The sequence below is a fragment of the Mesocricetus auratus genome, unplaced genomic scaffold, assembly GCF_017639785.1.
Source record: "Mesocricetus auratus isolate SY011 unplaced genomic scaffold, BCM_Maur_2.0 Super-Scaffold_100714, whole genome shotgun sequence".
Taxonomy (NCBI): domain Eukaryota; kingdom Metazoa; phylum Chordata; class Mammalia; order Rodentia; family Cricetidae; genus Mesocricetus; species Mesocricetus auratus.
Window position 1 is genome coordinate 3,081,362 of NW_024429270.1, and position 24,198 is coordinate 3,105,559.

Here is a 24,198-nt window from a genome sequence, read left to right on the forward strand (position 1 = left end):
ACTGAGTCCACCTAACAGAAGCTATGTCACTTAGGAATTATGGTCAACATCAGCAATGATGCCATGACAATAGAACATTCATATAACATTTGATTGATGAATGTGATATAAATGAGAGTGGTGTATTATCTTTGTAATTTTGCTCTTAAAATCCATGACTACAATGCAATCATGAGAAAGTCTATGCAGAGAATATTCTATGAAATAGCTAGCAAAATACCAAGGTTTACAAAAACTTGAAAACTGTGGCAGCTATCAGATTGTAGGATCCTAAAGAACTATGCAGATAGGTATAATGTGGGAACTCAGATAAGGCTACAAAATAAAGGAAAAGATCTTTAGTCAATAATGAGGCATCAATGTAGAGCCAATGATTATTGCAAATATATGACACTAATGTAAGAATTCAGTAATAGAGGAAATGGATGTAGAGTTCATTAAACTCCATACTATTTTAGCTGTTTTCTATAAATAAATGTGTTCTAAGAGTTTAGCCTATTTTAAAGTTGTTTATCAACAAATTTCTGTCTAATAAATAGTGAAGGGTATGATACAAAGTCAGAATTAATAGGTATTGACAAGAATGCTCAATCCCATGGATCTCATTCTGCATATTCACCTGCTGAAACAGCCAGGTGAATATGTTTTGTGTGTGTGTGTGTGTGTGTGTGTGTGTGTGTGTGTGTGTGTGTGTATGCACGCACGTGCACGTGCATGTGTTAAATTCATGTGGAATGAAACAAACACCTTAGTGTTTTAGAACCAGAGGATATATTTAAGAGTAACCTGAGCAAGACTATGCTGTAGGAACCTGAAATAATTGATGAATTAATTGATGAATTATATAGGGTACATGAACCAGTCAAAGATGGTGCTGAGGAGAAGTCAGATGGGCCAGTCCTGAGTTGTTTACATAAAACGATAATTTGTTGCCTAGATTGAACCAGATGAGGTCACTGCATGAACAGCTTGTGTTCACTAGGTAAACCATAGAGCACCTAGGTGCATGACAGGCTGACCTTTGAAACCATTGGCTGTTTTCCTGTCCTGTGTTTTTTTTCTCTAAAAGATGCGTGCTGTGGGACAATAAATGGGTCCCTGCTTGACTAGACTCCCTACTGCAATTGATTGTCTCCGAGATTCTGGGAGGCTGGAGAACAGGCAAGCAGCACACTTAACCCTTCCTTGGACCCAACTCAGCCCTCTGGGTTTGGACTAAATTTGTCGTGGTCTGGCCTGTATCAGCCCTATGTTACAAGGGTCATCTATCCTGGACTTTTGTCTTTGGAGTTGTGTTTGGAACCAGCCGAAAAGCCCTGGCTTCGACCCTGAGTGGTGAAGTATGCATCAGAGAAGTCCTAGATACCCAAGGCATTAAGAAATAGATAGACTTCTTGTCATTTCAGGAGAGCTCTAAGTCCATATTGCAGATACTGGTCTATTCAAGCATCCTCTTAAATAGCTTTCTAGAAGCAGGGGTACTGCCAGAAGACATCTATTATCTGTATATAGGGCTGACTAGGAAACACTTCCTTTAATCCTAGAGACGGTCCTAGAATGCATGCACACAAACCATCAGACCTCTCACAACACATGTTTCACTAGTCCTCAGGTTTGCCTCACTGGCCCCCAGGCACATCCCCATGATGAGTGTGGGGTCTAGGTCTATTGTTAGACAAACTAGAAATCATTCTCCACTGTGGCCAGGCCATCCTCAGGTAACCAGCCTACATCTAAAAGACAATAAGAGATTCGAGCTCCTGAAATTCAGCTGAGGCCTATATTGAAATATTATATTCAGAGGCCCCAAACTCTGGCTATCCCAGCCAGCCAGGTGAGCTTGGGTCTCTGGGGGAACACTTCCCATCCTCTGCCCAACAACCATCCCCTAGATCTTCCAGGGCCACTCCTGGCATCCAGAAGACCTGCCCACACAGGAAAGACATAAGCCCTTCCAGGCCTCAACCTCCAATGATCCCAGCTTCAGCTTAAGGAAGGAAGGAGACCAGTGGAGGCAGAAAGACCCCACCAGCACACACTGGAAGAAGAGATGGGAAGAAGACAGAATAAGGGCTCACTCAGCAAACAAAAGACCAACATGACTCTACCATAATCTAGGGAACCAATGCCAGCAAGACCTGAAAAGCACTACATAGATGAAGCAGCGGATACAGACATTAAAATTCATTTTATGAAGATGATAGAGACCCTCAAAGAAGAAACAAGGAAATTCCTTAAAGAAATAGAGGAAAAAAACAAACAAAAAATCCATGAAATGGGGGGAACATTCAAGAAATAAACAAATCTCTCAAAGAATCTAAAGAGTGCCAAGAAAAAAACAACCAAACAAATGAAGGAAACAACTCAAACAGTTGAAGGATTAAAAGCTGAAATAGAAACAATAAAGAAAACACAGAACGAGGGGATGCTAGAAATGGAAAAGCTGGGTAAATGATCAGGAACTACAGAAACAAGTATCACCAATAGATTACAAGAGATAGAAGAGAGAATCTCAGGTGTTGAAGACTCATTAGAAGGCTAAGAAATACAGCTCAAAGGCACAGAAAACATTCAACAAAATCATAGAAGAAAACTTCCCTAACATAAAGAAGGATATGCCTATAAAAATACAAGAATCTTACAGAACACCAAATAGGCTGGAGCAGAAAGAGAAGTCACCTCACCATATAATAATCAAAACATCAAACCTACAGAATAAAGAGAAAATATTAAGAGCAGCTAAAATAAAGGTCAAGTAACACATAAAGGCAGACCTATCCGAATTACAGCTGACTTCTCAATGGAAATGATGAAAGCCAGAAGATCCTGGACAGATGTCCTACAAATGCTAAGGAAACAAGGATGCCAGCCTAGACTACTATATCCAGCAAACATTTCAATTACCATAGATGGAGAAAACAAAATATTCCATGACAAAGCCAGATTTAAACAATACTTATTGATGAGTCCAGCTCTATAGAAAGTGCTAAAAGGAAAACCTAGATCCAAGGAAGATAACTACACTCACAAAGACACAGGGCAATATATAATCCCACTTTCTAAACACCAAAAGAAAAATGGAGGAGAAACTACACAAAATAACTTCACTACCAATAAATCAAGCACAAACAAGAATCATCAATCAATGGTCATTGATATCCCTCAATGACAACGTCCTCAACTTGCCTATAAAAAAGACACGGACTAGCAGAATGGATACGAAGACAGAACCCTTCCTTCTGCTGCATACAAGAAACACATCTCAAAATCAAAGACAGACGGTATCTCAAAGTACAGGGTTGGGAAAAGATTTTCCAATCAAACAGACCCAAGAAACAAGCAGGTGTAGTAATCCTAATATCTAACAAACTAGACTTCAAATTGAAATCAATCAAAAGAGATGAAGAAGGGCATTTCATATTCATCAAAGGAAAAGTCCATCAAGATGAAGTCTCAATTTTAAACATCTATGCCCCAAATACAAAGGCACCTACATTTGTGAAAGAATTATTACTAAAGCTCAAATTGCACATAAAATCTCACACACTAATAGTAGGAGACTTCAACACTCCACTCTCTCCGCTAGACAGGACCTCCAGACAGAAACTTCACAAAGAAATAAAAGAACTAATAGAAATTATGACCCAACTGGGTTTAACAGACATCTATAGAACATTCCACCCAAACACAAAGGGCTATACCTTTTTCTCGGCAACACATGGAACCTTCTCTAAAATTGACCACATAATAGGAAACATAGCAAATCTCCACAGATTCAAAAAAATTGGAATAACCCCCTGTATCTTATCAGACCACGATGCATTAAAATTAGAATTCAACAATAACACAAATTGAAGAAACCCTACAAACTCATGGAAATTGAACAATGCACAATTGCACCATCCCTGGGTAAAGGAAGAAATAAAAAAAGAAATTAAAGACTTCCTAGAATGCAATGAGAATGAAGATACAACATACGCAAACGTATGGGACACGTTGAAAGCAGTGCTGAGAGGAAAGTTCATAGCACTAGGTGCCCACATGAACAAACTGGAGAACTGTAATACTAGAGAATTAATAGCACAGCTGAACGTTCTAGAACAAAAAGAAGCAAACTCACCCAGGAGAAGCAGATGCCAGGATATAATCAAATTGAGGGCTGAAATCAATCAAGTAGAAACCAGGAAAACATTGAGAAGAATCAATGAAACAAAGAGTTGGTTCTTTGAGAAAATCAACAAAATAGACAAACCTCTGTCTAAACTAACCAAAAGACAGAGAGAGCATGCTAATTAACAAAATCAGAAGTGAAAAAGGGGACATAACAACGGACTCTGAGGAAATCCAGAGAATCATCAGGGCATACTTTGAAAATCTGTACTCCACAAAATTTGAAAATTTAAAGGAAATGGACAATTTCCTGGATAGGAATCACTTGCCAAAACTAAATCAAGAGCAGATAAACAATCTAAACAGACCTATAACCCTTAATGAAATATAAGCAGTCATCAAAGTCTCCCAAACAAAAAAGGCCCAGGCCCAGATGGCTTGAGTGCAGAATTCTACCAGAAATTCAAAGAAGAGCTAATTCCAATACTCCACAAAGTATTCCACACAATAGAAGCAGGAGGCTCACTGCCAAACTCTTTTTACAAGGCTACAATTACATTGATACCCAAGCCACACAAAGACAAACTAAGAAAGAGAACTATAGACCAATTTCCCTCATGAACACCGATGCAAAAATACTCAATAAAATACTCGCAAACCGGATTCAAGAACATATCAGAAAAATCATCCACCATGATCAAGTAGGCTTCATCCCAAGAATGCAGGGATGGTTCAACATTAGAAAATCTATCAATGTAATCCACCATATAAACAAACTGCAAAAGAAAAACCACATGATCATCCCACTAGATGCTGAAAAAGCCTTTGAAAAATCCATCACCCCTTCATGATGAAGGTCCTAGAGAGATCAGGGATAACAGGAACATACCTGAACATAATAAATGTAATATACAGTAAACCAACACCTAACATCAAACTAAATGGAGAGAAACTCAAAACATTTCCTCTAAAATCAGGAACAAGACAAGACTGTCCACTCTCTCCATATCTCTTCAATATTGTACTTGAAGTCCTAGCTACAGCAATAAGACAACAAAAGGAGATCAAGTGAATACAAATAGGAAAAGAAGAAGTCAAGCTTTCACTATTTGTAGATGATATAACAGTTTATATAAGTGACCAAAAAACTCCACAAGGGAACTCCTAGAGCTGATAAACACCTTCAGGAAAGTGGCAGGATACAAGGTAAACTCAAGAAAATCAGTGGCCCTATTATATACAGATGATGAAGTGACTAAGAAAGAAATCAGAGAAACATCACCCTTTACAATAGCCAAAAACAGCATCAAATATCTGGGGATAATGTTAACCAAGGAAGTTAAAGACCTGTATATCAAGAACTTTGAGTCTTTAAAGAAAGAAAGCAAAGAGGATACCAGAAAATGGAAAAATCTCACATGCTCTTGGATTGGTAGGATCAACATAATAAAAATTGCAATCTTGCCAAAAGCACTCTACAGATTCAATGCAATCCCTATCAAAATTCTGGCACAATTCTTCACAGACCTGGAAAGAACATTAATCAACTTTATATGGAAAAACAAAAGGCCCACGATAGCCAAAACATCCCTATACAATAAAGGAACTTCAGGAGGCATCAACATACCTGACTTCAATCTCTATTATAGAACTATAATCCTGAAAACAGCTTTGTTTTGGCACAAAAATTAGGCAGGTTGACCAATGGAACTGAATTGAAAACCCTGATTTTAACCCACACACCTATGAACACTTGATTTTTGACAAAGAAGCCAAAACTATACAACAGAAAAAGAAAGCATCTTCAACAAATCGTGCTGGCATAACTGGGTACTGGTATGCAGAAGACTGCAGATAGATCCATGTTTATTGTCTTGTACAAAATTTAAGTCCAAATGGATCAAAAATCTCAACATAAATCCAGCCACACTGAAACTTTTAGAAAAGAAAGTGGGAGATACTCTTCAACGAGTTGGTACAGGAGACCACTTCCTGATCATAACACCAGTGGCACAGACACTGAAATCGACAATTAACAAATGGGACCTCATGAAATTAAAAGCTTCTGTAAGGCAAAGGACACAGTCAACAAGACAAAAAGGCAGTCCACAGAATGGGAAAAGATATTCACTAACCCCACATCTGACAGAGGGCTAATCTCCAAAATATAAAAAAAAAAAACTCAAGAAACAAGTCTCCAAATCACCAAAGGATCCAATTAAAAAGTGGGGTACAGAACTAAACAGAGAATTCTCAATAGAGGAAGCTAAAATGGCCAAGAGATACTTAAGAAAGTGTTCAACATCCTTAGCCATTAGGGAAATGCGAATCAAAACAACTTTGAGATACCATCTCAGTCCTGTCAGAATGGCTAAAATCAAAAACACCGAAGATAATTTATGCTGGAGAGGATGTGGAGAGACGGGAACACTTCTCCACTGCTGGTGGGAGTGCCAACTCGTACAGCCACTTTGGAAATCACTATGGAAATTCCTCAGGAAAATGTCAATCAATCTACCACAAGACCCAGAAATTCCACTCTTAAGCATATATCCAAAAGAGGCAAATTCATACAACAAGGGCATCTGCTCCACTATGTTCATAGTAGCATTATTTGTAATAGCCAGAACCTGGAAGCAACCTAGATGCCCATCAACTGAACAGTGGATAGAGAAATTGTGGTACATTTACACAATAGAGTATTACTCAGCAGAAAAAAAAAACAATGGAAGCTTGAAATTCGCAGGTAAATGGATGGAACTGGAAGAAACCATCCTGAGTGAGGTATCCCAGTCACAAATAGACAAGCATGGTATGTACTCACTCATATATGGATTTTAGACATGGATCAGGAAAGTGCTAGTCTGCACTTCCACTGACAGAGAGTCGGGGAAACAGGAAAGAACCTAAGAGATATGCATGGTACCCAAGAAAAGAGGAATGAGGCAAGATCCTCTGAACAGATGGTGAACTTATATCTGCCTTACTATGAGTCCATGGGACACCCCAGTGTTTGTAATTCAGAAGGCGTCTGGGGCTTCCTGCATGCTCCAAGATTTGCACAAGATAATGAAGGGATGGAACCAGTGGGCACCCCCTTACGGGGTATTCTGCTATTCCCACAGAACGTACATGTATGGCAACTGATATTAAGGATTACGTCTTTTCTATACCGCTACATCCAGAAGATTGTGATAAATTCACCTTCTCCTTTCCTTCACTTAATTATTCCAAACCTGATCAACAGTTTGAATCTGTAATGCTACCCCAAGGAATGGCTAATAGCCCAGCTTTCTGTCAACAGTATCTTGCTACTTTATTAAGGCCTGTGATAAAATCAAAGGATTCAATAATATATGCTTATATGGATGATTTAATTTTGGGACATTGGGATCCAGCATAACTGGAGGGCTTTGTGGCCCAGGTGCTCCAATTGCTTAAAAGGTGGGTCTTTACTGTGGCCCTATAAAAAGTCCAAAAAGTGCCTCACACTGACACAGGCTAACCCACTTAAGCCTGTTCTGGAGGTGCCTGAATCTATGACCCTGACCCAGCTCCAGCACTTACTAGGGGAGATTAATTGTCTGAGATCCTGGATGCCAATCACCACAGAAGTCCTGGAACTCCTTTATGCCCTGCTAAAGGACAAGGTGCCTCATGATGATATAACCATGACAAAGGAGCACCACGAGATGTTCCACATCTTTCAGAAGGCCTTGGACAAATGCTCTTTAAGGATGTATACAGGGACTAGCCCTTGTCCCTCTGACTGTTTGCTGGAGCCTCCCTGATTAACCCAGAATGAGGAGCCATTGGAATGGATCCATATGTCTTTGGGAGGAATACCTTGGGTCTATTCTCAGACAGGTCAGCTCTCTGACACAATCATAAAGGGCAGGACCCAGACCAAGCCATACTATGGGCTAGACCCCCATACCATTGTCTTCCCCTTCCCAGTGATGGATGTTGAATGACTTGCTCTGGCTAACACCTGCCTTGCTTTTGCCTTAGAAGGATTTATAGGGAATATTGATTGTCACCATTGGCCATCCAAATGGGCTCCTCTTTTACAGAAACTCCCCCTTAAGATGCCTTCCTTGTTTCCATCCTGAAAGCTATTTGCATCTTCACTGATGGGGGCCAAGCAGGCTCTGCCTATGTTGCCTTTAGCGGATACTAAGTGATGCCAAGCCACAAAAGATTTCAACCCTGACAAGGTTCTGCTAAATATAAGGAAATGCTGGCTGTGACACTGGCATTACAGGACATCTTTGAGCTCTATAATCTTTTTTTCAGAAAGTTTCTATGTGGTTGATTTACTTCCCCGTATCCCACAAACACACATCTGGTTAGATAATAACCCTATATCTCCACTTAAGGCCCTTTTAGAGGGTCAAGAGGCACCAATTTACCTTCAACACCTTCGGGGGCACTCTGACTTCCCAGGGTTCCTGACTAAGGACAATGGGCAGATAGACTGGTGACTGCCCCAGAGGCACTAACCCTACCGGAAGCCACCCAATTGCATGATATGACCCATGTCAATTGGAGAGCACTATATAATAGATACCCAATGAGTCCTATAAAAGAACTAAAAAAGTTAGTTCACACCTGCAAATCATGTCAACCATATCTAAGAGTTCCTCTAAAGCCACCCGGAGTTAACCCCAGAGGTGTAAGGCCCAGTACCCCCTGGCAAACTGATGTTATTAATTTTTCAGTTTTGGCAAACAGAAGTATGTTTTTGTCTCCACAGGCACTTATTCAGGGGCCTGTTGGGCCACTGCACATACAGGAGAAAAAACAAACAAGCATGCTGAAGCACATTTCCTCCAACGTTTTGCAAACCTAGGACTGCCCACACAGGTCAAGACTGATAAAAGCCCTTGCTTTGCCAGTTATTCCATGGCAGAATTTTTCAATAAATGGCATATCAAACATGCAACAGGAATCCCTTACAACCCCCAGGGACAAGCAATTAAAAAGAAACCATGAAGGTCTTAAAAGAATAACTTTTGGTTTTTTGTTTTTTTTTGTTTTTTGTTTTGTTTTTTTCTGAGACAGGGTTTCTCTGTATTGTTTTGGAGCCTGTCCTGGAACTCAATCAGTAGACCAGGCTTGGCCTCGAATTCACAGAGATCCACCTGCCTCTGCCTCGCGAGTGCTGGGATTAAAGGCGAGCGCCACCACCGCCTGGCTCAAAAGAACAACTTTTAAAACAAAAAAGGGGGAAATCAGCCCCCATTTACAACTAGGAATGACTTTATTTACTGTTAATATTTTGAATTTTTCTAAGCGATCAACTGAATCTAATTTACAAAATCATTGGAGCCACTTAAACCTCAAACTCCAAGCTAAGGTCAAATGGAAAGACCTCCAAACATCCCAGTGGAGGGGTACAGACCCACTAATTACAGTGGGAAGAGGATTTGGATGTGTCTTCCCCACAGGTAGGAAGCGCCCATCTGACTTCTGGCCAGACATCTAAAATTCCTGCCTGTTCCCACAATGCAGGAGGACGACCAAGAACAGGTTGACCAACAAGGAGGGGAAGTGACAATGATGGTCAAGTCTCATCTTCTGAAATAAAAGGACCAATACAATGATACCTAGCCAAGTCCAAGTGCGCCAGATCCTTGAGAAGCTCTTGTGTGCTTTTTAAAATTATGGGTGATGTCATTCTTAAATAGGTGTATCTGAATGAAGCAAACATGGGACACAATTTTTAAACATGCATTTTTGGCTTTTTTTTTATATAACTTATGTGGCCAGTTCTGCATGTGAGATGACAAAGAGTCCAGGGCACTGCTCCTGCTGTAGAAGAACACACATGCACACAAAAATGAAAGACCTCTGTTGAAGAGCTGTCAGTCTTTCTGAAAGTGAGAAGTCATTACCTTGCCTAAATTTTGACTTGCTAGGTAGGCTAAAGAACTCACATGAGAGATTGCTGTGATGAATAATAAAGAAGAGACATCTCTCCTAATAGAAACTCAAGTGCATCCTGAAATTAGCGGATATTACAGAAAGAGCAAGCACAGGGAAGTATTACAGGGCAATAACCAAGTGGATACCTTATCTACTTTTTAGTAGTTTACAGGTGATGTGAGATTCCCAAAGAATCAATGAAGAATTATGTTTTAAAAAGTTACAGGCAATATTTTGCCTAGCATTTCATTTTAAAAACTTCTTTCTAAACTGTTTTTATTCTATACATCTTAAATGCATATTAGTTTCCTGATTTAAACCAGCTTTAAAAACATTGCTGATATGTCTTGGGTGAATTAGAATGAATCACCTTTAAATGTCAAGAGCTGTCACTGAATTAATTAATAATATATTTGCATTTCTGTGATGGCGGCATATTTATTGGTTTGTTTAATATCAATTAGCGCCTTTGCATTGATTTATGATGGCATTGGAATATCAACTTTTTAAATTAAGTTATTTTGAGTAGTCCCTTATAGAATTACAGTTGGCTTGAAATTTCTTCAAATGATTCATGTTTCAGAAAGCACGCAGAGCAGAAATTAGTTACAACAAGAATAAATGGCTCACAACACTGAAAAATTGACTCAATTAAATTGTGTCATGGATTGTTGGGGTCTTGACAGGAGACATGTAGAATAGAGAATTATTGCTTTTTATATTGATGCCATGCAAAATGAGGTTATAAACCATCTTGATAATTTTAGACACCAATTATAAACACAAATATTTAGATTAAAAAGAATATTCATAACAGCTATAATATAAAGTAAAAATAAAATAAAGCTACTTGAGTAAACAATTTCAAACCTTTAGAACATAGCATTTGATAAACAACTGATTCATTCTTCCCTGGGATGAACTCTTTCTTCTGTTCTCAGTTTATAAGCAATATTATATAGATTGAGCAGGTTGTAGCATTTAGGGGTATGTGTTTGAGTGAGTGCATGTGTGCACGTGTGTGTATATATCAGCAACTAAAAAAAGAGGACATGAATTTTAAAGAGAGTAAGGAGGGTGATTTGGAAGGATTTGTAGGGAGGAAAGGGAAGGAAAATGTAATTATATTATAATCTAAAAGAATAAAAGAATTTTAAAAAATGGTACTTGAGCCTTCGTTTAACTTTCTTTTTATTTGTTTTTTGTGTCTTTCACATCATGCCTTCTGATCCCACCAGTCTCTGCCCCCGCCCCAGACTAAAACAAAATGGAATTTGAGAGAAAAAAAGGGGGGAACAGGAAGAAAGGGAAATCTCATGATAGAAGCTGCAGTGAGACACAGTGAGTCACACAGTAAACCCTTTTATCCACACATACTTATATTCATACCAAAGAACCATTGGTCTGGGGTAAGGCCCTAGGTGTCTGTTACACCATGGATGCTGGACCCTCACTGGGACTCACCCTGGACATCTTTTTGCTGCCCTGTTTCATGGAGATCCCGCAGCCTTGGATACACAGGACCAATCCTACCACTGTGAATACTGGAGTCTTTTTTATTGAAATTTAAATTAAAGACAAGGTTGCTTCACATGTCAATCCCAGGTCCTTTTCCCTTCCCCTCCCTACCTCCCACGCCCTCCCAACAACTGCCCTAATATCCCCTCATTTCCCCAGGGAGGGTGAGGCCCTCTATGGGGGTGTTCAAAGTCTGTCATTTCATACAGGGCAGGGCCTAGAACCTCCCCCAAGAGTGCAGGCTGAGAGTGCATCTCTCATTGTTGGATGGGCACCCAAAGTCCATTTGTATACTGATCTACTACCCAAGGCCCAATTGTTTGCCCAGGCCTCCTCACTGACACCCACATTCAGGGGGTCTCGTTCAGTCCCTTGTTGGAGTCCTAGCCATCAGTCTGGGATTCAAGAGCTACCCCTTGTCAGGACAGCTGTTTCTGGGGGTTAAACCAGCGCAGTCTTAACCCCTTTGCTCATCAGTCCTCCCTCTTTGTCACTGGATTCCTTGAGTTCAGCTCAGTGTTTAGCCATGGGAGTCTGCCTCTGCTTCCATCAGCCATTGAATGAAGGTTCTGTTTCCCAGACTCTCTGGCCATAGGATTGTAGGCTGGCACTCCCCAGATCTATGTCTAAAATCCATATATGAGAGAGTACATACCATGTTTGTCTTTTTGTGACTTGTTTACCTCACTCAGGATGGCTTCTTCTTGTGCCATCCATTTGCCTGCAAATTTCAGGATTCCATTGTTTTATTTTCTGCTGAATAGTACCTCTTTGTGTAAATGTACCACATTTTCTCTATCCACTCTTCAGTTGAGGGGCATCAAGGTTGCTTCCAAGATCTGGCTATTACAAATAATGCTGCTATGAATATAGTGGAAGAGACATCCTTGTTGTATCAATGGGCATCTTTTGGATATATGCCTAAGAATGGAATTGCTGGGTCTTGTGGATGGCTTATTCCCATTTTCCTGAGGAATCTCCATACTGATTACCATAGTGGTTGTACTAGTTGGCACTCCCACCAGCAGTCGAGGAGTGTTCCCCTTTCTTCACAACCTCTCCAGCATAAACTGTCATTGGTGTTTCTGATTTTAGCCATTCTGACAGGAGTAAGATGGTATCTCAGAGTTGTTTTGATTTTCATTTCCAGGATGGCTAAGGATGTTGAGCACTTTCTCAAGTGCCTCTCATCCATTTTAGACTCCTCTATTGAGAATTCTCTATGTAGTTCTGTAGCCCACTTTTTAATTGGATCCTTTGGTGTTTTGGAGACTTGCTTCTTGAGTTCTTTGTAAATTTTGGAGATCAGTCCTCTGTCAGATGTGGGGTTAGTGAATATCTTTTCCCATTCTGTGGGCTGCCTTCTTGTCTTGTTGACTGTGTCCTTTGCCTTACAGAAGCTTCTCAGTTTCAATACTGGAGTCTTAAGTAATCTCGGGGTTAGTGAAGTTGTAAAGGTCAGAAGCCTACTGCACTGATGTGTCACAAAAGGTACTCCCTCTACTCAGGCTCACAATATCTGAATTATGTTAATGATTCCCTCTGTGTGTAGTTTCTGTCTACAGGTATCTTTGATACTATGATCCAGTAAATAATACTGTGGAGATTAATCAGACATATCTCAGAAACAGAATTTTTCTATCTTCAGCATGCCTGTGAAAATAAACATAGCTCTCCAAATAATTGTACAATATTCTTAGAAATATTTCTCATATATGCTTCTACTGTCTATAAATAAGTTGCAAAGAGAAAGACTAGAAAAGACAAGTTATCCAGTCATTTCAAAGATGAAAGAAGACAGATGTCAATTTAAATCATACAGTGGAGACAGCAACATAGAAAGGCATAATATGCGATATAAGTCAGCTTACGACATTTTCTTTTATCTAACAAATAACATCATATCTAGAGTAATTGAAATATCTTCTGTTAATTAAAATATTCATTCGTTCCTTGCTGGACAGGTTATAAATTGCCTAGATTTAGTCATGTGCCAACTTCAAATTCTCTTCATTGTGTGGTATTTTCTAATATCTCCGAAGGAGGCAGAATATCTGTTCAAATGTCTACTCATACTGTTACACTCCCAGGAACCTATATTATGCTTATGCCATCCATCGAATTAGGAAGAGTGATTACATGATACAGACTTTTAAAATGTTTGTTTAACATGACTCCTAAAATGGTAATTTTTATTTTTTTCTATTTTGACACCCACCTAGCACTAATTGTTATATATTATATGCAAGAAATTCAATACTTGATTTGGGGTTTTTGTTTGTAGTGTTTTTGATTTGGTTTTGGTTTTAGTTTCTTAAAAAAAAGCAAAGGAATTTTCTCTAGAAACTGTCAGTTTATGTTTCAGTAGCATCATGAACTACTTTATCAGAAAAGCTGATTACCGACCAATAGAAAAATACTTGAACAATATTCTTAACATTTTCAACTTGGCCCCTGCTAGTCACAAGTGTTATATTTTAATAAACCACAGTTTTAAAACTCTTGAAGGCATATTTGTGTTCTAAAAATATTTAGCCTTTTGTATTTATAAAGCTAACCAAGGAAATAAAGGAAAAATAAGGTGATTTGGTAATGTTCCTGAATATATTTTCAAATAGGCAATAATCATCCAAATGATGGGATTGTGTGCAAACCTCAATTAAAAACAGTGTTTTCCTTGGATTTGATAAAACAATAAGAACAATCATCCTTCAAGCATGCTGAAAAGGTCACTAGTCTTGGCAAAAGACTGTTGTTGGCAGCTTCTTTTTAATTGTTCCGCATTTCCTCATTAAAGCACATTATATATAATTGGGGTTTGGGGTTAAGCCTTGAGAAGATTATTTTCTTACCTGCCACCTCTTAAATGTCCTCCATCAATCTTCTATTTCTTACAAACCACACTGTTGTTTTCTTCCCCACTGAAGATTCTTTTAGAGTTTGAATTGAGAATCCTGAGACAGGTTGCAGCATGAACAATGAATGGTAGCACTCATGTTCTGGCCACAGGTCAGAGTTCTGCTCTGTCAGAAAAGCAGCTGCAGATTAGAGGAGAAAGGTAAGAAGAAAATAAAAAACCGGCAAGTTGCCCTCTCCCTTACCATCTCTTTGCCCTTCTTTTTAGTACACCTGAACCTATTAATTTCTTACTGCTACTTGAATTCTTCCTCAACAAGCACCTCTCTCCTCCATACAGTTTGTTTCTGATTGGGAGGGGTACAGGACCCTCAGATGCTCTGTTTTAACCTTTTAAAATTTGTAGCAGTCTGTTTCTCTGTCTCCTTTGCTGCAGCTTCTGGCTGAGGCCCATGAAAAGGTGCAGTGCTTTACTTCCTGGGCTTTTGTTTACTTTGGAAACCATAATGAATTTCTCAATGCAACCATTGTTTTGGAAATGACTAGAAGACTGAACAGAGTCATTGGCTCCCTGAGTTTATTTACTACAAAAAGCAATATGTGTGAGCCGAGGACACCTGGCCACAGTTCCCAGACCACAGAACACTTTACAAGCACTTAGTTCAGTCTTTGGTGAAACCGTCAAAGTAGCATTCAGTCAAAGAAGATTCAAGTGGAGAATTTGAGCTAGGATCTAATAATTACCTTATTTCTGAAGGATCAGCACTGGCTTCTCACTGGTGAAAAAGTAGTCTAATGGAAACAACTGCATGAGTGTAAGGAGCATGTAAACAGACTGTGAAAATGAAGCTGTAAACAGTCTGGAGGGAGAGAGGAGCTTGGAAGGCAACAGGAGGGATAAGTGGATGTGTATGTGGCCGATAGATAAGCATAGAGGAAAGCTCAGAGGAAGCAGATAAAAACCACAAAAGAGGACACCGGAACAGAGCACTGCGATGCAAGGAGCCTGGGACAATGTCCTAGCCACGAAGCAGACTCTCCTCCACCCACCAACGGAGTGACCCCATGTCAGATCAAGACGGAGCGCTGAGCCAGAGTCCTGGTGTCCAGTTGGCTACTACACTTTGCTGTGCAAGCAGATCAAGAGAAACAAGAAGATTTAAAATCTGAACCTGAACGCGGAGGTACCCACATCACACTCATCTGGTCATGGTATATTATACCATGGCTCCTAGTATCCTTTTGGTTATTTGTTAGATGATTATTTTGCTTATGCTGATTGGTTAGAAATGTAGTTGATGTGAGACATGTGATGTGCAATTAAATATAATATTCAAGTGAAATTCTGTTGTGTATTTTCTCCCCTCAGTAACCTGATGGTGTGCTTGCATCAATGAGGAGAAAACAGAATGACTTCTTACTGCAGCTTTTTGTTTTAATTCTGTCATACATAGTATCTCAACCACTGTTACCACAGTTTCCCACCTCTCAACTCCTCCCAGTTCCTTTCCCCCACCTCCCCTTTCCCCTAGATCCACTCTTCCATTTCCTGTCAGAAAAGGCTCCTCGTTGACAGTACTAGCTGGTCTTTTAGAGGTCCTGAGTTTAAGCTCCAGTAAGCACATGGTGGCTCACAGCCATCTGTAATAGGATCTGATGCCCTATGTGAGAAAAATATAAATAAATAAAAGAACAAACTTCCCATGGATATCAACTAAATAAGGCACAGCAAGTCACAGTAAGACTAGGCACAAACCCTCTCATATCAAGGCTGGACAATACAACTCAGTAAGAAGAAAAGGATCCTGAGAGTAGGTAAAAGAGTCAGAGACAACCCGCTCTGCTAGGAGTCCCATAAATATACATAGCTACACAACCAAACATATATGAAAAACACCAAGCTCATACAGGTTTGTCAGTTTGTCAGTTCAGTCTCAGTAAGGCCCTATGAGCCCTACTTAGTTGATTTCATGGGTTGTGTTCTCCTGGTACACTTGACCCCCCTGTCACCTGTAATCCTTCCACCCCACTCTTCCCTGGGATTTCCTTACCTTGCCTAATGTTAGGTTAAGGACCTCTGTATCTGCTCCCACCAATTCCTGGATAAAGCCTCTCTGATGATGATTGGGCTAGGCACCAATCTATGAGTATAACAGAATATCATTAGCAATCATTTCATTGACTTTTTTTTGCATTTATGTTTGAGTTTATCCCAGGTCTCTGAGCTATCTAGCCTCTGGTTCCTGGCCCTCCCGGCAATGTCAGGCTCCCTCTCATAGCATGTGTTTCAAGTAGGATTAGTCATTGGTTGGTCACTCCCACAAGTTCTTTGCCACCATTACCCCAGCACATCTTGCAGTAAGGACAAATTATACATCAAAGGTTGTGTGGCTCAGTTGATGTCCCAGTCCCACCACTGGAAACCTTTTCTGCTTACAGAAGACTGCGAATTCAAACTTCTGTATCCCTCATTACTTCCTAGTCTTAGCTAAAGTTATCCTCCTAGATTCCAGGGAGTTTCCACTGCATTAGGTTTCCTTAGTGAAGCCGTAAGTTACTAAAGTGCTGGGTGGAAAAGATGCATTAGGTAGTAACATCCACTGATATTCATGAGGTGATGGGTAAGCTAGACAAGATGTTCCTGTGACCGTAACACTTTGATTTAATAGATCTTTGACAGAGGTAAATAGATGCATGAACCCTGAAGTCAAGATGACAACCTCAGATGCTTACCTCTATCTTTTCCGTTTCTTCTTACCCACACAAACTGATTAGTGTGTGTAAAGAGAAAGCCTTTTCCTTGAGAGAAGCCTTCCCGCCAGCCTGGTTCCAGAGCCACATCAGTCCCAAATGAACACACAGGAGGCTATATTAATTATGAAGCTGTTGGCTTGCTTGTTTCTTACTGGCTAGCTCTGACTTAAGTAATTACCCCATAATGGTTAATCTAAGTATTTCTCTTACCAGAGAATAGTTCCGGGCTTCCTACCCCATGGTGTTACATCTTGACTCTCTGTGTTTCTCCTGTGTTTTTCCTACCCAGAGTCCTCCTCAACTCCTAGTCCCACCTATCTTGCTCCCCTATTGGCCAACAGTGCTTTATTGACATATACACAGGACTTCCCCAACAAGTGTGAATTCACATTGCGGTCCCATGGAACTGATTCCATAGTTAGTGTTCAATGTCATCTATATAATGATAAGACAGTTACTACCTATAGTCATTGTCATTTCTATTGTTTGGTTTCTGTAGCACAATAAGTAAAAGACCCAGAGACAGATATTGGGGTTCAAGCTGAAAGCTGAAGATCAGAGAAGCAAAGCAGCAAGCCAGTAGACCTAACCTCTACCTAGATGAAATGGCAATCCTGCCTCCACAAATCCTCAGAGACTAAAGGCTCTTAATTCCTGTCTCCTCCTCCTTACATTCCTTTCTCCACCAAGTCATATCACTCCTGTCTTCACCTCCCTAGAGCTAGTATTAAAGCCATGTGATCCCAGGTGCTGAGATCATGTTAGTGTGAGCTTTTTCTTTTAGGACTGGATCAAATTGATATAGTCAGTGTGGCCTAGAACTAACAGATGTCCTCTACCTCTTAATCCTGAGTCCTGGGGATTAAAGGGCTTCTATGGCTAATTAGTATGACTCCTTTGCTATTTTGATCTCCAGTGGTTTTAGTAAATCATAAACAATATATCACCACAAGTTTCAACATTCACATACCTAGGTTGTAAAAATTAAATGGAAAAAACAACATAAAAATAAAAAACAACAACAAAAGAAACAGCCGTGGGTTTCCTGGGTGTAATAACCAATACTGATGACAATAATGAAAATTAAAAAGCACGTATAAGACTAAATTTGGCTTCTGCTAAAGAAATTTTTTAAATCATGATCATCTAGGACACAGTGACAGAAATGTTTACTATTTCTACTTCTCAAAGGTTTTGCTTGTTTGGTTATTTTTGTTCGCTTCTTTATTTGTTTGTTTGTTTTTACATTGACCAATAACTTGGAAATAAATGCCCATAGGAAAAATAAAATTATTTGTAGAAATATTTCCTCTCTGATGTGAAGGAACAGCTATTTTATGTTATTCATTCACACATATTTCAAAAGTCTTTTGATTCATACAGATAATGCATTATGTGTAAAATGCTACAATGTGGATTGTTTACATTAGCTTCCATCACTGTGACAAAATAACAGAGATAATCAATTGGAAAGGGAAATGAGGAACCCTGCTTTCAGAGGTTTTAGTCCATGGGCAGTTTGCCTGTTGGCTTGTGGCATGTAAGGTCAACATATCACAGATTACAGTGTGGATTCACAATGGAGCAATGCCACTTACCTCACTGAAGGCAGGAATCAGAGAGTCAGTTAAAAAGAGAGAAAGGTGGTCTGAGACCCAATGGCATGCCAGTGTGATTTTAACCCATCTTCTCAAGAGACAGACTGCCTTCTAACACAGTCATAAGCTGGGGACCAAAACATTACTGCATGGATTTTGGGAGGTATTTCAAATGAAAACTATTGCATAGATATATACTCAATCTCAACCCTACTGGCATACCTTTGTGAAGGTTTTTATATTTGCATAGTAAAATACTTGAATAATTATATATTGCTTATCCATGTATAGATATTTTTACCCAAAACATGCAGTTAATAAAACATTATTTTTCCATGCAATTCTCCAATTTCCCACCTCTGTTAAGTCAAAAAAATTCCTCTCCTTCATTTATGCTCTTTTTTAAAATATGCTCTGATCTGTATAGATAGAATTTAAAGCAGTGGTTCTTACCCTGTGGGTTGCAAGCCTCTTAGGGGTTGAAGGACCCTTTTACAGGGTTCACCTAAGACCATCAGAAAACAGATATATATGTTATGATTCATGGTTGTAGCAAAATTATGAAATTCCTAACTTGCTACTTATGAAGTAGCAACAAAAATAATTTTATGGCTTGGGGGTCACCACGACATGAGGGACTGTATTAATGTGTGTCAGCATTAGGAAGGTTGAGAACCACTGATTGAAAGTATATTAACTACCTTAGACTGACTAGAAAGCAGAAGGTAGTTGCAGACTAGAATATGCAGACCTTAGTCTATTCCTCACTTGTTATGCATTGAAAGTTTCCTTCTATTTAGCTCTTTAGGGTATTCTCACATTCAGTCGTTGAGTCCTTTCAATCTCCTTGTAAAATAGTAAAATGCTGCTTTAAAAAATAGAGGAGCAATATTTCTTACACTGAAAAAATAATCATAATAAAACACATGTAACCTAGGAATGCTGAGACTAGGAAGAACACACCAGTTGGTTGTCCAAGGCCAGTGATCATCCCTGAAAAGATGCCTACAAGTGATATTATAGAGACTGAGCGGACTAGGTGAGGAACATATATGTATATACAATATTTATATGTATGTATAGCAACAGTTAAGGAAAGAAGAGGCCATGAATATAGAAGACAGCAGGCAAAGGTATGTAAGAGAATTTGGATAGAGGAAATGGAAGGGGGAAATTGTTTAAATATATTATAATCTCAAAATTAAAAGAAATAAATTTGAAATATAATGATGTAATAGGTAAAGGTTCTCAGAAACTCAAAAGCCAAGGCCACATCCACTTTAAAGCCCAAACTGAAACTTGTTCTTCAAGGAAATCAAAATTACTTTGTTAAAAGTAAAAACTCTTTCTGGGAAGAGGAGGGCTTTAAACAAGCACACAAAATAGACCAAGGTCCAAGAGAGAAAAGCAACTTCCTTGAAGCTGATGGGGGAAATGAAGCATGGGCAGAAGAAAGCATTGATCTTTCCTACCTGATAAGATCAGCCAGAGTCGTCTTCTGGAGAGAAAATAAATGTTCCCTATTTTTGTTTCAATCTGGGCTCAATACAGTGTCAAATGGAATGAATGGCTCCGTGGTATTTAGGGACACACTGCTCCTTTTATTCAGTGAAATACAATCCAAACATCTCCTGTGTCAAAAGTAAGCAGTGATGACCTCTTGTTACCACCTGAGCCATTGACACCTGGGACTTTGAAGCATGTTATTGATGATAATCATTTGTTTAAAATGACATTGCTTTAAATATGGAGTTTTCTCTCTAGGATGGCAGTTCCCATGCCAAAGGACAAAATAAACAAAGATGTGCTTATTAGTGGAGCATAAGGACTGTCTTTGAAAGGCTTTCCCTCACCCAATGTCAGCTCTAAGAGGAGATCCAGTTCCTCCAGACTAAACAAGGATTAAGAGCCTCAGAGAGAAGGCAATTTACAGTTCTATGGAAATGACTTGTTCTTCTGATGCCCAATCTTGTGAAAAGAGTTGCTGGGATTAAGAAAAATACTGATTTTTTCACAGTAACTCTATCTTGAAAAGACTGTTTTCTTTGTGTTGAATCAAATGGATGTCCATGGTCCCATCACGCATGTCTGAGAAGACACTGCCTCAATGGCACTGCTTACTTGTCTTTTCCTCTCACCTTTCCACTCAGCTTCTGATTTCAGAAGTGGCATTAGCACTCTTTATATCGAAGATCACATTAACTACTTAGCCAGACCACTAAAGTGGAGGACATAACACTCAGAAGCAAGCATTTCATTTACCAAAATGTGCGTTATCTAATGCAATAAATGATGATAGTGTGTCTTTAGGCCTTGGCTGTCCCGTCGTTTCAGGAAATAATAAAGACTTTTCATTTTCTCCCTTAGATCATAAGTGCTGTGTTATTAGTGCCGTCTCAGCGTTAAACCAGGTTTCAAGCTGCTTATTCTTCAAAATGAAGCTTTATTTTTTCAGTTTAATTGCTTTCTCAGGAGCATTATTAACTTCCAGAAGGGGATAAAAAAATGAAAGCCGCTGATTCTGTGGCTAGCTATATCTGAAGCTAAGAAGCAGCATTTCAAAACTGAAGCAACAATACTGCAGCAATTACCAAGAATATTACTTAGGATATCCATTGCCTGGTAATTATAAAAGAATGATCTTTTAAATACCAGGTGTGAGAACCATCTGTATTTTTCTTTCAATGTGTCAAGTGAAGAATTATCCTGTTGTCCCAGGAGATCAAATAATGCCCAAGCTCCCTGGACTTTCAAAAAATAAATCTTTAATCCATTTTACATGTGAATCAATCATCCAATTCTAGCTTCACCCTCATTAATGGTTCTCAATCTCCTTCCCTTATTTTCACAGACCTCAGCTTGGTGTCAGAACAGGGACATCTGGTACATTGTCACCTCCTCCCAAATGGTTTCCCCATCTGCCAAATGGAGAAAAAGACAGTTTTCTAGAACAGAACCAATTGTGTGTGCATGTGTGTGCGCGCACTCGCGTTGGATTTACTAGATGGACTTATAGCCTGTAGGAACTGAGTAGTCCAACAGCAGACTTTTGCACACTGGGGGAACTGAGAACACAGAAGTTGCTCAGTCTGCAAAGCTGGATGCCTGAGAAGTTCCAGTGTGATTTCAAAGGTCCACAAGATTCTGGGAGAGTTGTAGTCATTCTTTTCGTGTTGGAACATGAAGAAGCTCAAGTCTAATGTCTAATGTAGACAAGTCAGTGGCAGCAGGATCAAGTCACTCACCAGGAAGAAATGAAGACAGTCAAGCAAGCAGCACTGACTTTCTCTCATTCCTCTTCATGTCTGGACTAACACCAGAAGGTTCTATACACTCTGGCGAAGGATGTTTTCTTCCAGCTACTCCTGCTTGAAAATGTCCTCAGGGACGTTGATTCCAGCCCCAAGTAAGCTGACAATCAAGATTAATAACCACATAGGATGCTCTTTCATTAAGTTGGTTGGTTACATGCCATCCCTCAGGAAATGTTTCAACATCTGTATAGACTCATGTCATCAATCAAGTTGAAGCAAAAACAGTAGTGTTCATAATTTATTGTACTGATATGATTGACCATTCCTGTCTGTAATGTTTCTAACTGACTGACTGCACTCTGATGTATACCTTTGTACTATTTTGTCCAACCAAGTTCTAGATGTCACAAATCTCTTAGACAACATGGCCAGGCAATCAAGATCAGTTTAGGTTAGGGGATCAAATGCTCTGCAATTCCTCTATATGTACATATGTGGGACAAGAAAGAGAATCATATGGAAATTCTATGCTACCATGATTGGTTGAGACATGAAGAGGCTATCCAATGTAATCACCTTTCCACAAAATGGCTTACTGTTTCTACTGAAAAGACAGAATTGCTCTTAGGAGCACAGTGTGGGTTTCAGGTGGACAAGTTAGGACACTCAAAAGCAGCAGGACCAAAAAAGACTTGATGACATAAAATCATTTATTCATACCTATCTGAGGACTCACTGGCCAAGGTTCTTTCTTTGCTGCTGTAACTATGTCATTCAGAGACCTACTGCACAAAGCCTCATAACTGAGATCGACAATTAATAAATGAGACCCACTGAAACTGAGAAGCTTCTGTAAGGCAAAGGACACAGTCAGCAAGACAAAAAGGCACACCACAGATTGGGAAAAGATATTCACCAACCCCACATCTGACAGAGGACTGATCTCCAAAATTTACAAAGAACTCAAGAAGCAAGTCTCCAAAGCACCAAAGGATCCAATTAAAAAGTGGGGGACTGATATAAATAAAGAATTCTCAATAGAGGAATATAAAATGGCTTAGAGACACTTGAGAAAGTGTTCAAAATCATTATCCATTAGGGAAATGCAAATCAAAGCAACTCTGAGATATCATCTTACTCCTGTCAGAATGGCGAAAATCAAAAACACCAATAACAGTTTGTGCTGGAGAGATTGTGGAGAAAAGGGAACACTCCTCCACTACCGGTGGGAGTGCCAACTCGTACAGCCACTATGAAAATTAGTATGGAGAATCCTCAGGAAAATGGGACTTTGTCTACCGCAAGACCCAGCAATTCCATTCTTAGGCATATACCCAAAAGACGCCCATTCGCACACCAAGCAAGCAATCTAGGTGCCCCAAAACTGAAGAGTGGATAGAGAAAATGTGGTACATTTACACAATGGAATACTACTCAGCAGAGAATAACAAAGGAATTTTGAAATTTGCAGGCAAATGGATGGCACTAGAGGAAACCATCCTGAGTGAGGTAATCCAGTCACAAAAAGACAAATATGGTATTTACTTACTCATATATGGATTTTAGATATGGATAAGGGGGATGCCAGCCTACAATCCCAGTGCCAGTGAGTCTGGGAAACAAGGAGTTTCCCAAGAGAGATGTATGATACCCCAGAGAAGTGGAATGAGGCAAGATCTTCTAAGCAGATTGGGAACTTTAGGGGAGGGGAGAGGGAATCAAGAAAAAGAGAGGTGGATAAGAGGAGGGGAGAAGAAGGCATGGGGGAGCAGGAAGGTTGAGTCGAGATAAGAATAGAGGAGAGCAGGATGAGAGATGCCATAATAGATCGAGTCATCATAGACTTGAGGAGAGAGCTGACACTAGTGAGTACTCCAGAGATCTGCAAGGATAACACCAACTGGCAAACTAAGCAATAGTGGAGAGACTACTTTAATAGCCCCTCCTTTATGATAGATTTGATGACTACCCTATATGCCATCCTAGAACCTTCATCCAGTGACTGATGGAAGCAGAGACAGATACCCACAGTTAAACACTGAACTGAACTCCTGGAACCTAGTGACAGAGATGGAGGAGTGATGAGCAAAGAGGTCAAGACCATGATGGTCAAACCCACAAAGACAGCTGACCAGATAAGGGGGACCTCTTGAATCTCACCCAGACTGATGGCTGAGAGT